Below are 14,476 nucleotides of genomic sequence, written 5' to 3'. Positions count from 1 at the left end.
GGCGGTAGGGGGAGCTGAGGAGTAGGGGCGGGGCCTGAGGACGTCCTGTGTCACGTGCTGACATCCACCATCTCACTTACCACCGCACCCAACGAGGCAAGTGCTGCTGCCACCCCCGTTCACAGATGGAGAAACTGAGGCTCCGAAAGGGGAAGCGACTGGGTCATGGCCGTGGGTGTGAACCGGGCGGTCTGACCCCAGTGCCTTGCGCCCACTCATCACGCAGTGACCATTGACAGGCTCCTGTGTCACTCGGCTCCCCGCCTCTGCCAGCAGCACGGACACTGCTCCGTCCCTTCGGACAAGCTCCCCTATACCCTGGTTTGTTCCGGGAACCATCCCCCCCCCCCCCCCCCCACACACACACACACACTGTGTCCATCGGTGTGGACCCCTGCTTCCCCCCGTGTCCTCGTGAGCCTCCGTCCTGGTTAGGGTTGGAGGGGCCACTGAAGAACACCCTAGGAGACAACTAAGGAGATGGGGAGATGGGCACCGAGGTGTTCTCCCCTCAGTGTCCGCCAGCGGGCACATCCGTCTGACCTCAGCTTCCGCAGCCCAAGGTGGGCCGCGTCTCCCTCCAAGACCTGGGGGCGGCCCCCGACCAGAAGGACATGCTAGAAGGCTGAGACAAGCTTCGTGCCAGCTGCTGGGGGTGCAGAGCGCTGCAGACGGGGTCACCGGGGGGTCGCCAGACACACCCACTCCATGTGGCTGGGGCGGCACCGAGTGGGGGGGGGGGGGCGTGAATGTCCATCCCCTGGAGAGTGGGGGAAGGGTGCAGCCACATTGTTGGGAAAAGCCCAAGGCTTGGAAATAAGGACAAAATTCAACGGTGCCTCCTTATAAAATCACGGTAGAGCTTTCAAAAATAAATCCTCTCTGAGGGTCATCTTGTAAGGAAACCATGTTGACCAACCATCGTTTGGAGGCTGCTGTCTGCCACTCCCGCCGTTTCCAGGTTAACGTGCTCCAAGGTGGTTCCTGCCAGGTCTTTCTTGAGTGTGGTAGACCAGGTATAAGCCCAGGGTGGTACGGTTCACTGTCCTGCGGTCCATCACCTGTCTGGACGCAGCAGCCTTGCTCCCCGCTAACCACGCAGTCTGGCCCTCGAATGCCTCTTCCCTACGACCTCTGGCATTAGCCACAAATGAGCTAAATAAAATGGTTTTGCACAGACCAGCAGTGATGGGGAGCCCAGAAGGGAGGGTGTGAGGGTCGCAGACTTCGTCTCAAGAGAAGGGAGCAGGTAAAAGCCAGCCCCGCGCCCCCCAGAGGCCGCCGTGAGGAGGCTGGGCGACGTTAGAGCCGTCCTACCACAGGCCGCCTTATCTGCAAGCTTTTACTCACCCACGGGCACCACCGCCCGGAGAGAGCCTAGGCTGTGGTTCTGGAGGCTTCCCTGCTTCCTTCTTCAGCGACAGGGAGGGAGACTGTTGTGCGTAGGTCCCCGTGGGGGCTCCCCTGAGGCCGCTGCACCCCTCCCTCCCCATAACGGGACAGCACACCGGGCGAACCAGCGCTGCTCCTGAACCGCCGTGCGAGGAGGTGACCAGGAGCACCCAGGGCCGTGCTCTTCGTCTGCTCACGGGTCCCCCAAATCCACTCTGCTCTCACTCCCAAAATACACCCAAAGCTGTGCCCTTCATTTTCGTTACCCCTAACTCTGAGCCAAGCCTAGGTGTTCCCCCACGCCCCTCACCTCTGCTGCAAACGAGAGGCGGTGTTAGGGTCTGAGGAAACCTGAGTCTGTCATCAGTAAGCAAGGTCACCCTTGTCTCGGACGAGGGGCCCACTCTCAGACGTACCTGGGCTCGTTCCCACGGCAGAGGCAGGGTTTCGAGGGTGAGCCAGAGGAGCGGGGGTAGGCAAAGCATCCTGGGCATAGGCTGGAAGCCAGCACAACTTTCCCGCCGTCTTTTCTCAGCCAGAGCCAGCTGCAAGGCCAGCCCGCGGTCAAGGGGAAGGAGGGAGTCGTAGGGTCACGTGCAGACGGTGAGGATGCAGGAAAGGGTGGGGCCGGCAGTGCAGCCCCTCTGCTAAGACCCCTCCGTTTGCTCAGAAGTCGTTCATGAGCACGCACTGTGGCCGGGTACCACGTCAAGTGGCCCATGGAAGGAGGAGAGCCCAGGTGGAGTCCCTGCCCGGCTGAGTTTACGCTCAGATGGTCCAGGGCACGTTTGGGGGCAGACGGTGGAGATGGAAAAGTCCGGAAGGTCTGAGGAGGGGCTCGGGTGAGGCCTGGGGAAGACCTTACGGAGAGAGGACACAGCCAGGCCACGGCCCCAGGATAGAGAGAGCCTGGTGTGGGCAGGAGGCCAGGGTGGCCGGAGCGAGGAAGGAAGGGAGGATGAGCCATGAGCGTCCGGGCTGCCGTGTGAAGTTAATTATAAATTTGGGACGCTGGGAAGCCGCTGCAAGGTTTTGGGCAAGCCCCGCGTTATCCTGCTTGTATTTTAAGGGCACTGTTTTGGCCGTCGTGTGGAAAACAGGTTGGGGGGGGGGGTGGGGAGAAGATGAGAGCAGGCAACTCAGAGGCATTGCTCAGTGTAGACAACATGCAGGAGGGGGTGAGTCCGGTCCGGGAGAGAAGAAAGTGCCCTCCGCTTCCTCACTCGTGACCTTGGATCCTACCACGTCCCCTATTCTGCAGTCACACAAACAGGGGAGACTCTCACTTGCAGGCATGGCTGCATGACGGATAAGCAAACAGGCTCCCGGGTCCCAACGCCTGGGTTTGGATGTGGTTATTTATTGTCTGTGCAATCTTGGGGAAGTTACTTAACCTCTCCGAGCCTTTGTGTTTGTCACTGGTTCAGTGAAGGTAATACCTATCTCACAGGGTTATCAGGAGGGTTCAGTGAGCTCAGACGCACAATGTCCTTAGCACATCACTTAGACCCGGTTACTGCCTGTGATTACGGTAAATATGATTGTTATTTTTAAAGTTTATGTATTTTGAGAGAGACAGAGACAGCGTGAGTGGGGAAGGGGCAGAGAGAGGGAGAGAGAATCCCAAGTAGGCTCTGCATTGCCGTCAGCAGAGAGCCTAATGCGGGGCTCGAACCCACAAAGCCACAAGATCATGACCTAAGCTGAGCCCAAGAGTCAGACACTTAACCAACTGAGCCGTGCAGACGCCCCTGACCATGATGTTTGATGAAGGCTCCTTTCCACAGTGGGTCTCTTCCCAGCCTGCCTTATATGCAGAGTCCTCAATACTTAATTGCTCTCATAACAACTCCGTGGAGATATTATTATTTTTATAATAAAAACAATCATTTCTAAAGATGAAGAAGTCAACAGTAGGCTAATTAGGAAGCAGCAGAGCTGGGATTCAAACCCAGGTACGTCCGGTTCCAAAGCTCTCTTTCCACGTCCCTTTCTTCCTCTGAAGAAACACAGAGCAGCCCAGGGAATGAGAGATGCCAGGACACGAAGATATCAGAAAGTGCTTAGTTCCAGGGCGGGGAGCCAGTTCAAAGCCTCTGCACGTATCCCGTTCCCATCACAGAGCCCAAGGAAAAGTCTCAGATTCATCTTTTTAATCCAGGACATCGGAGGGTTTCTAGGGCAGGAGGTCCCAAGTGACATAATGGGAACCAGAGATACTGCAGAAACAGGTGAAGGAGGGAGGGGTACACAGTAGGGGCTGGTGAGGTCTGCAGTGAACTGGAAAGAACACACCTTGTCAAGAGCTGCCACTCAGCCCTGGCCGGTGGCTGCCATCTGGGGGTGTACAGACCCCCTGACACATCGCGAGAAGCCAGAGATCAGGTCTGTACTTGAAATTCCTGAACTCTACACGCCGGTGGCTCGGCTTGCGATTTGTCGGAAACACCGCAGAGGAACCCGAAGAGGGTCTGATCGGGGTTACCCCTTTACGACATCTGACCTGATCCCTCAGTTTACCAGTAAAGCAACGGAGATCCAGAGATCTGTCGTGACTCCCACAACTGCATGGCAGGCCAGTGAGACGTGAAGACGTCTGAGAGACTCGGGGCGACTGACTGAGTCCTTCTTTTCCCGGGGGTTAAGTGGACACACGAGTGGAGAACCCAGGGGTGTTGGAACAACACTGATCTTGGGGTTATGGACAGTAAAGGGAGTGGGGTCTTAATCCTAACCCAGGTTCCCAACCCCAAACAATAGCATGCCTATATCCTTTAGAGGATTAATTGCAATTCCCTAATTTGGGTCCAAGATAATAAAGAAACGAAGAACATTTTGAATATTCGGCACAATGGACAGAGGCGGGTGCTCAAAGCTGACCTGCAGGAGGAAGGAAGCATGCACCCAACTCCCCCAAGCTCGTTTTTACCTCCTTGGACGGGAAGGAGAAATAAAGCTTCCGTGCAAAATTGTTTTTGAACTGTACAAGGACCCCCTTTTCACTTTTATTGTACGTCTGTGAGGGGATTTCTTTGGTAAGATTGAAAAGACAAACATGGGTCTAAATTTGTAAACCTTAGGAGACTTTTATGAGTGGTTTTATGGGTTTTTAGAGCCTGCCTCACTCCACAGGGGTAAAAATCCGAAGACATTCACGTGTACCTGTCTCCGTGATGATGCGTAACAATCCCTCCACATTACAGCACCTCCCCGAACCTCATGGTGACCAGAGTCAACCAACAGGAAAGAGTAGCCTGCCGTGCTTGTGCCAAGGTCTCGCCCTGTCTCTTCATTATGATCTTTTCTTTCATTTTATTTTATTTACCCTCTTTCAGTCTGCTGTGTTGCAGACTCTGAAGGAAGGGACTCACCCATACAATATGTGGCGGGGGCATTCCAGGCAGAGCCAACAGCAGAATGCTCGCCCTTTCTGTCCATCCTTGGCGGGACACTACCCCCTTTTCAATATTCTACTAATATTATCTGTGCACCTACGAGGAAAGCAGAAACTGGAAAGATACGGCCCACCCCACCAACATGAAGGAGCCCATCGCCGCCCACATAACCATCTCTGTACCATTCTCCACGCGCCCTCGGATTCGGAATCCAGACAGGTTGCCGCCTCTTCACTCTTCAAATTTTCACCATTATATCCATTCGTTCTGTCTTTCCCCATCACCACCTTTGTCATCCGCCCAACCCCAGGACGCCCTTCCACTTCTGGTGACTCTGGCCCGTGAGTCAGCCGCACCAGCCCCACCTGACGGCCACTGGCCCCACTCCATTCTGGCTCTCCTCAGCTTTGCACAGAAACATTGTCGGGGGAGTCCGCTCTGGCCACAGGTGCTGTTCTTGATCCTTCTGACATCACGATTGCAGCTTCACCAGCCCAACCCCCTTTAAAAATCTGAGAATGCAATGAATTCTGGTTCAGTAACTCAAGTAGGTCTTTCTCCCGCACCAACAGGGCCTAGTGCTTCCCAGCCCTCCCGGTAACTTCTCCTGACCGTTGTCACTCTCTCCGACGACACGGTACCTTTCTGTGGCTCTGTGGAACCAGAGACTGGTACACTCTTGCTGAAGGACAACTTGGAAACATACGTCCAGAATCTCAAAACGTACACAGCTTTTGACGGAGTTGCCTTGTAGGGTTTGAGACTCAAGAATTGGACGTGTGTGGGAGCATTGATGTACTGCGATGGTCACTGCCTGCTTCATGTGATTGAACGCATGCCTAATGCAGCGGTGAGGAGTGCCGGCCAAAGAGCAAGCTTGCCCCTGTCCCCTGGGAGGTGTGTGACCTTGGCCATGTTATTTCAACTCTCAGAACCTACATCTCCCCCTCTAAAATGAGAACACAAGGCAGGAGCACTTGGGTGGCTCAGTTGAGCGTCCAACTCTTGACTTAGACTCAAGTCATGATCCCAGGGTTGTGGGATCGAGCACTAAGTCGGGCTCTGTGCTGATTGTGGAGCCTGCTTGGGATTCTCTCTCTCTCTCTCTCTCTCTCTCAATAAATAAACATTAAAAAATAAATAAAAATAAAATACATGAGATCACAATACTACCCATTTTACAGGGCTATTTTTCAGATTCAATGAGATAACCCATATAAAGACACTCTATCCCTGGCAGAGTAAACGTCTGAATCAGAAGCTATTATTTTTATCATCCACTTAGCATTGTTCTGCAAATGTTTGTTCCATTCCCTTAGTTCTGAGGAACAGCGTGCATCGAATCTTAGATGCAAATATTCTCACTGACCCTCTGCATCTTTTTCTTCTGTCTGTTTTGTCTATCTATCTATCTATGTATCTACAATCTCTAATTCCCTATTTTTTCTCAACTCTCTCAGTTCACAGCCTTCATCCTTTAGACCCTCAAATATACTTTTAGTTGGGGGCAGGCTGAATCTTCCTCCGTTTCTCTAGTACTTGATGGAAAAGAAATGGAGTGTGCAGTTATTTGGATGTTGATGAGTGTTCCCAGCAGAAGCAGAATGTGTGTGTAGAGAGTAGGGGTGGGAGTAAGGATTCAAGTGCCTGCAGCTCATAGTCGCCAGTGTCCGTGTTCTTCCACCCTTCAGACCAGAGCACTGAGGATGAGCCACCGTTGACATCTTGACCTCACACGCCCACCCCAAGAAAACTGGGATGCGATGGTGGAGATGGGAGGTTTGGTCTCTTGGGAAGTGTTCCCCACAAGTTCTAGAAATCCAAGTCATCTAGCCTAACTCAAGACATTTTTTTTCATTTATTTATTTTGAGAGAGAAGGAGAGAGAATGAGTGTGTGAGAGTGGGAGAGGGGCAGAGAGACGGAGAGAGAATCCCAAGCACAGCACAGCGCCCGATGTAGGGCTCGAACTCATGAACCCTGAGATCGTGACCTGAGCTGAAGTCGGATGCTCAACCAGCTGAGCCACTCAGGCGCCCCTCAAGACATTTTTTGATTTCCCTTTCAATTTTTTCTCGGCCCCGTTGGCTGTTGTTTGATTCTGACATGCTTGTGAACTCTCCCGTTTACCTTCTGTAGTAACAGTAACTCACGGTCGGGGAAGACTCTCAGTTGCTCTAGACGCTGTGAGATCTGCCGTACAACTGCCTTGCCCACGTCAAGATTTGCTAGGGGGGCAGACTTCATGTTAAGTGTTCTTACACATACACACACATGCACGCGTGCGCAAGACCCAACACAAAGGGACACAGGAGACTCCGGGAGGTGCTGGTGTGTCTGTTACCTGGATTGTGGTGATGGCGCCACGGGCCCTGGTCTGTGTCTAAACTGAGCAATATGCGTAGTTCTTTGTACATCCGTATACCTCAATAAAGCTGTTCTTTTAAAAATCCAACTCGGGAGCTTGGGTGGCTCAGTCAGTCGAGTGTCTGACTCTTGGTTTCATCTCAGATCATGATCCCAGAGTCATGGGATCAAGCCCTGTGTCAGGCTCCACACTGAGCATGGAGCCTGCTTGTGACTCTCTCTCTCTCTCTCTCTCTCTCTCTCTCTCTTTCTCTCTCTCTCTCTCCCTCTCTCTCTCTCTCCTCTCTCTCCCCCTCTTCCCCATTCACGCCATCTCTCTTTCTCTAAAATTAAAAAAAAAAATCAACTCAAATTGGCTTAATGACAGCATAGGAGCACATAATTGGAAATGCAGGAATGGGGTGAGTTTTCAGATCTGGGACACTCGGTTTCTCAGTGTTGTCCTGATTCAGTTTCTCTGTCTTCCCATCCTGCCTTCTGTGTTTCAGTTCCAATCCTGCGTTTTGTTCCCCCTCATGGTGACCGGGTGACCAAACATCTCCTGGGGCTTTGGGCTTCTTTTCAAGGAAGAGATACAGAGGAATACATATCTGTCTAGAGATATGCTTCCAGAAAGTCTCTCAAAAGACTGAGGAAACACACTTACGTCATCTCCAAGTATCTCCCCACAAGACAGTGATCAATTAGAAAGGGACAAAAAGTAACTTCGCAGTGGAGAGATCTGGCCAACACCGCCTTAACCAGGCGATTGACCAGGAGCAGGATGAACTGATGTCCCAAGCTCCCATGGCCAGATGCACCCAGGAGGACATAATTTTTACAACACCACCCCAATCACTTCTGTGACTTGCCTGCACAACATGCACAACCCAAACACGAGAAAGTGCCAGACAAACCCAAATTGAGAAGCATTCCACAACATATTTCACTGGTACTCTCACCAAAATTTCAAGGAAAACATCAAGGTCATGAAAGATAAACTAGAGACAATCTTTAGCTGTAAAGGGGACCAACAAAGAGGCATGGGGTGGAGGTGTTTCTTTTGCTTTTTTTGTTTGTTTTGTTTTTTGTTTGTTTTGCTATAAAAGCCATTATTAGGACAATTGGTGAAATATTAGTAAGGTCTGTAGCTTAGGTACTAGTAGGGTGTCAACATTCATTCTACAATGTTGACAATCTTACTGTGGTTATGTTAAAGAATGTTCTTTTTTAAAAAGGTTTTTTAAGCTTATTTATTTTTTTTCAACGTTTATTTATTTTTGGGACAGAGAGAGACAGAGCATGAACGGGGGAGGGGCAGAGAGAGAGGGAGACACAGAATCAGAAACAGGCTCCAGGCTCTGAGCCGTCAGTCCAGAGCCTGATGCGGGGCTCAAACTCCCGGACCGCGAGATCGTGACCTGGCTGAAGTCGGACGCTTAACCGACTGCGCCACCCAGGTGCCCCTAAGCTTATTTATTTTTGAGAGAGGGCGAGTGAGCAGAGGATGGGCAGAGAGAGAGGGAGAGAGAAAATCCCAAGCAGGCTCCATGCTGTCAGCACTGAGCCCGATGCGGGGCTCGAAGTCATGAACCATGAGATCGGGATCTGAGCTGAAATTAAGAGTTGGACGCTTAACCAACTGAGCCACCCAGGCGCCCCAAGAATGTCCTTGTTTTTAGGAAGACGTGCAGAAGAATTTAGGACTGAGAGAATATAATGTTTGTGACTTATTCTCAAACAGTTCAGAATATTTGTATGTGCATATGCGGAGAGGAGAGAGGCAGACGGGGTGGGGGAGGGTGTATCAGAGAAATCAAATGCAGAAAAATGTAAACATTTGGAGAGTCTGAGTACTGGGGAATGATTTGGACAACTTTCCTGGAAGTCTAAAATTATTTCAAAATAAAACATTAAAAAAGGAAGATTTGGGGCGCCTGGGTGGCTCAGTCGGTTGGGCGGCCGACTTCGGCTCAGGTCACGATCTCGCGGTCGGTGAGTTCAAGCCCCACGTCGGGCTCTGAGCTGACGGCTCAGAGCCTGGAGCCTGTTTCCGATTCTGTGTCTCCCTCTCTCTCTGCCCCTCCCCCATTCATGCTCTGTCTCTCTCTGTCTCAAAAATAAATAAAACGTTAAAAAAAAAAAAAAAAAAGGAAGATTTTTTTTTGTTTTGTTTTGTTCCCAGAAGCTCCAGCAAGTATCTTTTCTGCTTTTGCTAGCCGGACTAATTGGGTCATTGGCTCACTGGGTTGTGGGCAGGGACAGAGTACAGTTAGGCACCCAATACCCATCTTTGGAAGGAAGGATAAGTTTCGACCCCAGTCTCCCATCACCTGCTAGGGGCAGGCATGTGTTAGCATTCTCCACAGCACTGGGACACTTGGCGAGGCTGTGGATGTTCAGATAAAACCCAGCAGACTCCTCACCAATAGCAGCAAAGAAAGGTCGGACGGGAAACTGCAGTGCCCACGTTTCCAAGTTGCTAAGAGGGATGCAGACTCACGACAGTCCGCAGGCTCAGCCACGGAAGTGCAAAGAAAGTGACATTCCTCCCACCCCCCTTGGTTTTGTTTTGCATGAGATGTGGACCCCATTTATTTCTCCAGACCTGGTTAATGAGGAAGCGAGGGCTCTGTCCTCTGACTCTTCATCGGTCTCCAGGTGACCACGTCTGGGTTTCCAGCAACGTCTGTCCTTCTCTCCCTCCTCTGTGAGCAACACCCCTCCTTCTTCACCCTCTTTCCCAGCAAAGCCATTTACACCTTCCTGTCACTTCCTCCCCTCCTCCTCCAGGAGAGACCCACGGATGCCTGGATGCCCAGAAATGAAAATGGGAGCAAACGGTCCATGTGGTCCACTGGTCCCCTTTCTTGCTCTCATTCTCCTCATGGTCCAGGGTTTTCATTTTATTTACTTATTTTTAACGTTCTTTTTTTTTTAAGGTTTATTTTTATTTTTGAGAGAGAGGGAGACAGAGCGTGAGTGGGGCAGGGGCAGGGAGAGAGGGAGACACAGAGTCCGAAGCAGGCTCCAGGCTCTGAGCTGTCAGCACAGAGCCCGACGCGGGGCTCGAACTCACAAACCATGACCTGAGCTGAAGTCGGACGCTCAACCGACTGAGCCACCCCGGTGTCCCCCAGGGACTTCATTTTATCACTGAGATGAGGAAGGTCCCTTCTGTGGGGGTGGGGTTGATGTGAGATGGAAAGAAGGTACCGATGGGCCCCAGCTCTGCATGGTACAGATGGGGAAACCGCGCCTGGTGAGGACCAGGACTTCCAGGGGGCAGAGGGCAAAGCCAGGGGTGCATGCCCTTCCCTGATGCCAGGGCTCCTTCCCCTGGAAACCTGCTGATCTCTGGGGCAAAGAGGGAGAGAAACAAAAAGACAGGTTTAAACAAAAGAACAGAAACAGAGAGGGAGATCACACAGAAGTACCCCCAAGTCATGATGAGCAAAAAAAAAGAAAGAAAAAGAAAGCAAGCCTGTGGGCAAATGCCCCCCAGTGAGCAAGGCGCCTTCCCACCCCTCACCAAGCCTATTTTCCAGGGAGCGGGAGACGCATAACAATGAAGGAAACATACGGACAAGGTGCTTGATACAGGGGAGAAGCAGACCAGCAGGAGGGACTGAAGGGAGCCCAGCGCTGCGGGGCCGTGGGTAGAGGTGGGGTGCAGGGGCCCAGACAGGCCTGGCCTGGGCAGATCCAGGCCAGGGGATTGCTGAGTAAACGCAGAGCTTGAAGCGCAAATCACACCTGAGAGGGGCAGGAGGGGAGGAGGAAGGGTCATGTACACGTGGGATTAGAGGGTCTGCGGGGGAAACTGAGGTGAGGCACAGAAACACTTCCCTGCGGGAAGCACCCCGTTCTGAGCTCAGTTCATAAAAGCCCCTGGTGTCCGCGAAGCCTCACCCCTCCTCCAGCCTTGGCACTCTCTCCCGTCTTCCCCCCTAACTGCCGACTCCCTCCCTCTCCCCTGCCCTGCCCGCCTCCTTTCTCCTCGGGAGGCATAAAAGCTGGAGGATGTGGAGGAGCTGGACCCCGAGAGAGCTGGGGGCACCAGCCAACACCAGTGAGGTAAGCGGAGGGGGGAGGGGGGATGGCAACCAGGGGTCCGGAAGGATGGAGAGGGGCTAACGCCTCTGTGACTCTTAAAGTTTGGTCACTCCTGCACCGTGGGGGCTCTGCGGTTATGCACCCAGTATCCTACTGTTTACCTGCCTCCTTCGGCCCTTTCCCTCAACCAACTCTCTCGTTTTTTTCGTAGTTTTTTGTTTTTTTTTTTTTTACTTAAACAAAAGCGTTCCAAAATGGAGCCCCACCAGAAAAACCAGCAATGAACTCAGAAGCCTGGGTTTTAGTTTTCTGTCGTATATTTAAGGCAGAAAGACAGAGAGGTTAACCTTCGACAGTGTAAGGCACTTTATAGTTTGTTAAAAGTCAGACAGAGGAAGATGAATATGATCTCACTTATGTGTGGACTGGGAGAAAAACACCCAAACCCACTCAGGGAAAGAGATCAGATGGGTGGCTCACCAGAGGCGGGGCTGGGGCCCGTGTAGGACCCCGTGTAGGACCCGTAGTCCTGGGGACGTGATGGATGGCTCCCGGCTGTCGTGGACGCTGCCGTGTGGTGTATTTGAAAGGTGCCCAGAGAGGGGCGCCTGGGTGGCGCAGTCGGTTAAGCGTCCGACTTCAGCCAGGTCACGATCTCGCGGTCCGTGAGTTCGAGCCCCGCGTCGGGCTCTGGGCTGATGGCTCAGAGCCTGGAGCCTGTTTCCGATTCTGTGTCTCCCTCTCTCTCTGCCCCTCCCCCGTTCATGCTCTGTCTCTCTCTGTCCCAAAAATAAATAAACGTTGAAAAAAAAAAAAAAAACGAAAGGTGCCCAGAGAGAGAGAGAGAGTAGATGCTGAAAATTCTCACCACGAAGGGAACATCATTTTTTCCCCACCTGTACGAGGTACCAGACGCTGTTAACCAGACTTACAAGGTGACCCTCTTGGCGGTGTATATGTGTGAAGCCGCTATCTGCACACCTTACTCACGGTGCTGGATGTCCGTTGTACCTCAGTAAGACTGAGAGAAAAAAAAAGTATGTCGGGACAGATCTCATGTTAACGAAACAAACAAGAAACTGAAACAATCAAAAAAACTCAAGGAGATTTTTGAGGGTGATGGATATGACTCCCGCATATCTTGGGTGTATGCCTGTGTACGAATTCCTCCGGATGTACATGTTAAAGGCAGGGAATTTTTTTTAATTAAAAATTTTTTTAATGTTTACTTATTTTTGAGAGAGAGAGCATGAGCAGGAGAGGGGCAGAGAGAGAGGGAGACACAGAATCCGAAGCAGGCTCCAGGCTCCGAGCTGTCAGCACAGAGCCCCACGCGGGGCTCGAGCTCACGAACCGTGAGATCATGACCTGAGCTGAAGTCGGACGTTTAACCCACTGAGCCACCCAGGCGCCCCAAAGACACGAAATTTCTTGAACAGCAATTAGACTAATGAAACTAGAAGTGAACAAATACACTCACCACTCTCTCTTGACAGTGTCCTGGAGGTCTGAGCGCCCACCCTTCCCGCCCTCAGATGGCTCCCTCTGTCTGTCTGGTCCTCCTCCTGGCCGTCTTGCTCAGCCTGGCGGTGACCCCCGCCTCCGCACCCGTCCACCAGGTGGGACCCCGCGGCAGCCGTCTGCACCTACGGCACCCCCACCCCCGACACTGCCCTCCTAGAAGAGTTTTCTAATTTTCCCAGCCCAGCCACGAGCCACGGGCTGTGGGGGCACCTTGGCCCTGGGTGGGGAGTCTGTCGAACCCACGACCCAGAGGTCAGGAAGCACAAACGTCCTGAGGATTAGCATGGCCCAGAGGTACAAAAAGATGCCTTCAAAGGCACAGCTCCCTGCCATTCCAAGTTGTCAGCAGGGGCTGCATCCCGCCCCTCTGGTTTCTTGTGGAGCCTGATACCGGCCCCTGGTCCGGGTCCTGACCGGGAGTAGGGGCTGTGGAGACCGGAGACCCCCGTGGAGTTTGGAATCCTGGCTCTCTCCTTTTAGCTGCACGCCTCCTGACAAGGTGCCTAGTTGCTCTCTGTCCCCCAAGTGCTTTGTGAGATCCCAGCACCGGGAGGGCTAACTGAGCTCCTGGGTCTCAGGCTCATTAGCTAGTGCACTGCCCAGTCCAGAGGGCCCGGGCTTGGCGCTCCAGTGTCTTGGAGCGTCCCTGGCTCTTGTGTCACGAGGGGGCCGACGGTGACCCTCTGACCGAGGTGCCAGGCGGGTCTGATGAGGGTCGGTGGGTGTGCGTGTTCTCCCGGCCCCGGGAACCCGGGCTCCACCGCTTCCGTCCGGCAATTCGGCCTCGTTACTCCCCATTTTGCACGAGGGAAAACGGAGGCGTGAGTATTGGGTACACGTGGCCGTGAAGTCTGAAATCCGCCCGGGTTTGCGGGCCAGCTCTAGCTGCTTCCTGGCTTGATTTAAGCAAGCTGGCAGACCTCTTAACGCAAGTTTCATTAAATGAAGCAATCCAGAGTTTCAGCCTGACTCGGGGCGTCGTGGGCACCAGGTGGTAACCACGTCAAGGACTTGGAACCAGGGCGGGATGCGGGCGTGCGCCACCCAGGAGGTGCCCACGCTCGCCGCGGCCGTCTCAAAACCCTTAATCGCCTCTGAGCAAGAGGGCCCCATGTTTTCACGTCGTTCTGAGCCCCCTAAATCGTGTATCCAGTCCTGCTTGGAACGGACGCTGGCAGGTAGTAAACCCACTATTAACGTCGGCTGTTGTAATTATCAGAGGGACGCAGCAACGTGGCTAAAACCACCCAGCGACACAGCCTGGTTCGATCCCGCACTCGTGCGCACACGTGCGTGTTGTGCGGTTTGCGACAGCGTGGAAAGGTTTACGGCAGTGCTCTTTTTTTTTTTTTTTTTTTTTAACATTTATTTATTTTTGAGACCGAGAGAGACAGAGCATGAACAGGGGAGGGGCAGAGAGAGGGAGACACAGAATCCGAGGCAGGTTCCAGGCTCTGAGCCGTCAGCACAGAGCGCGACGTGGGGCTCGAACTCACGCACCGCGAGATCGTGACCTGGCCGAAGTCGGACGCTTAACCGACTGAGCCACTCAGCCGCCCCACGGCAGTGCTCTTTAAAGCCCCTTCCCATTCCGAGTTGCTGTGCTTCAGGAAGCCTCCGATTTCCGCGCTCGTGAAAAGTGGGTTCCGTGAACCCGCTTGCCAGGCTCGCGGGACCGTGGCGGCTGGTGCACGCGACCCCAGGGCTGAGGGCTGCCTGCCACCCTTTCTGCCCGTCTGAGTCTCGCTCTCTCCGTCTCTGTCT

The sequence above is a fragment of the Leopardus geoffroyi genome, chromosome E2 (assembly GCF_018350155.1).
Source record: "Leopardus geoffroyi isolate Oge1 chromosome E2, O.geoffroyi_Oge1_pat1.0, whole genome shotgun sequence".
Taxonomy (NCBI): Eukaryota; Metazoa; Chordata; class Mammalia; order Carnivora; family Felidae; genus Leopardus; species Leopardus geoffroyi.
The sequence above is the reverse complement of the archived record's forward strand: the minus strand, read 5'-3'. Positions refer to the sequence as shown.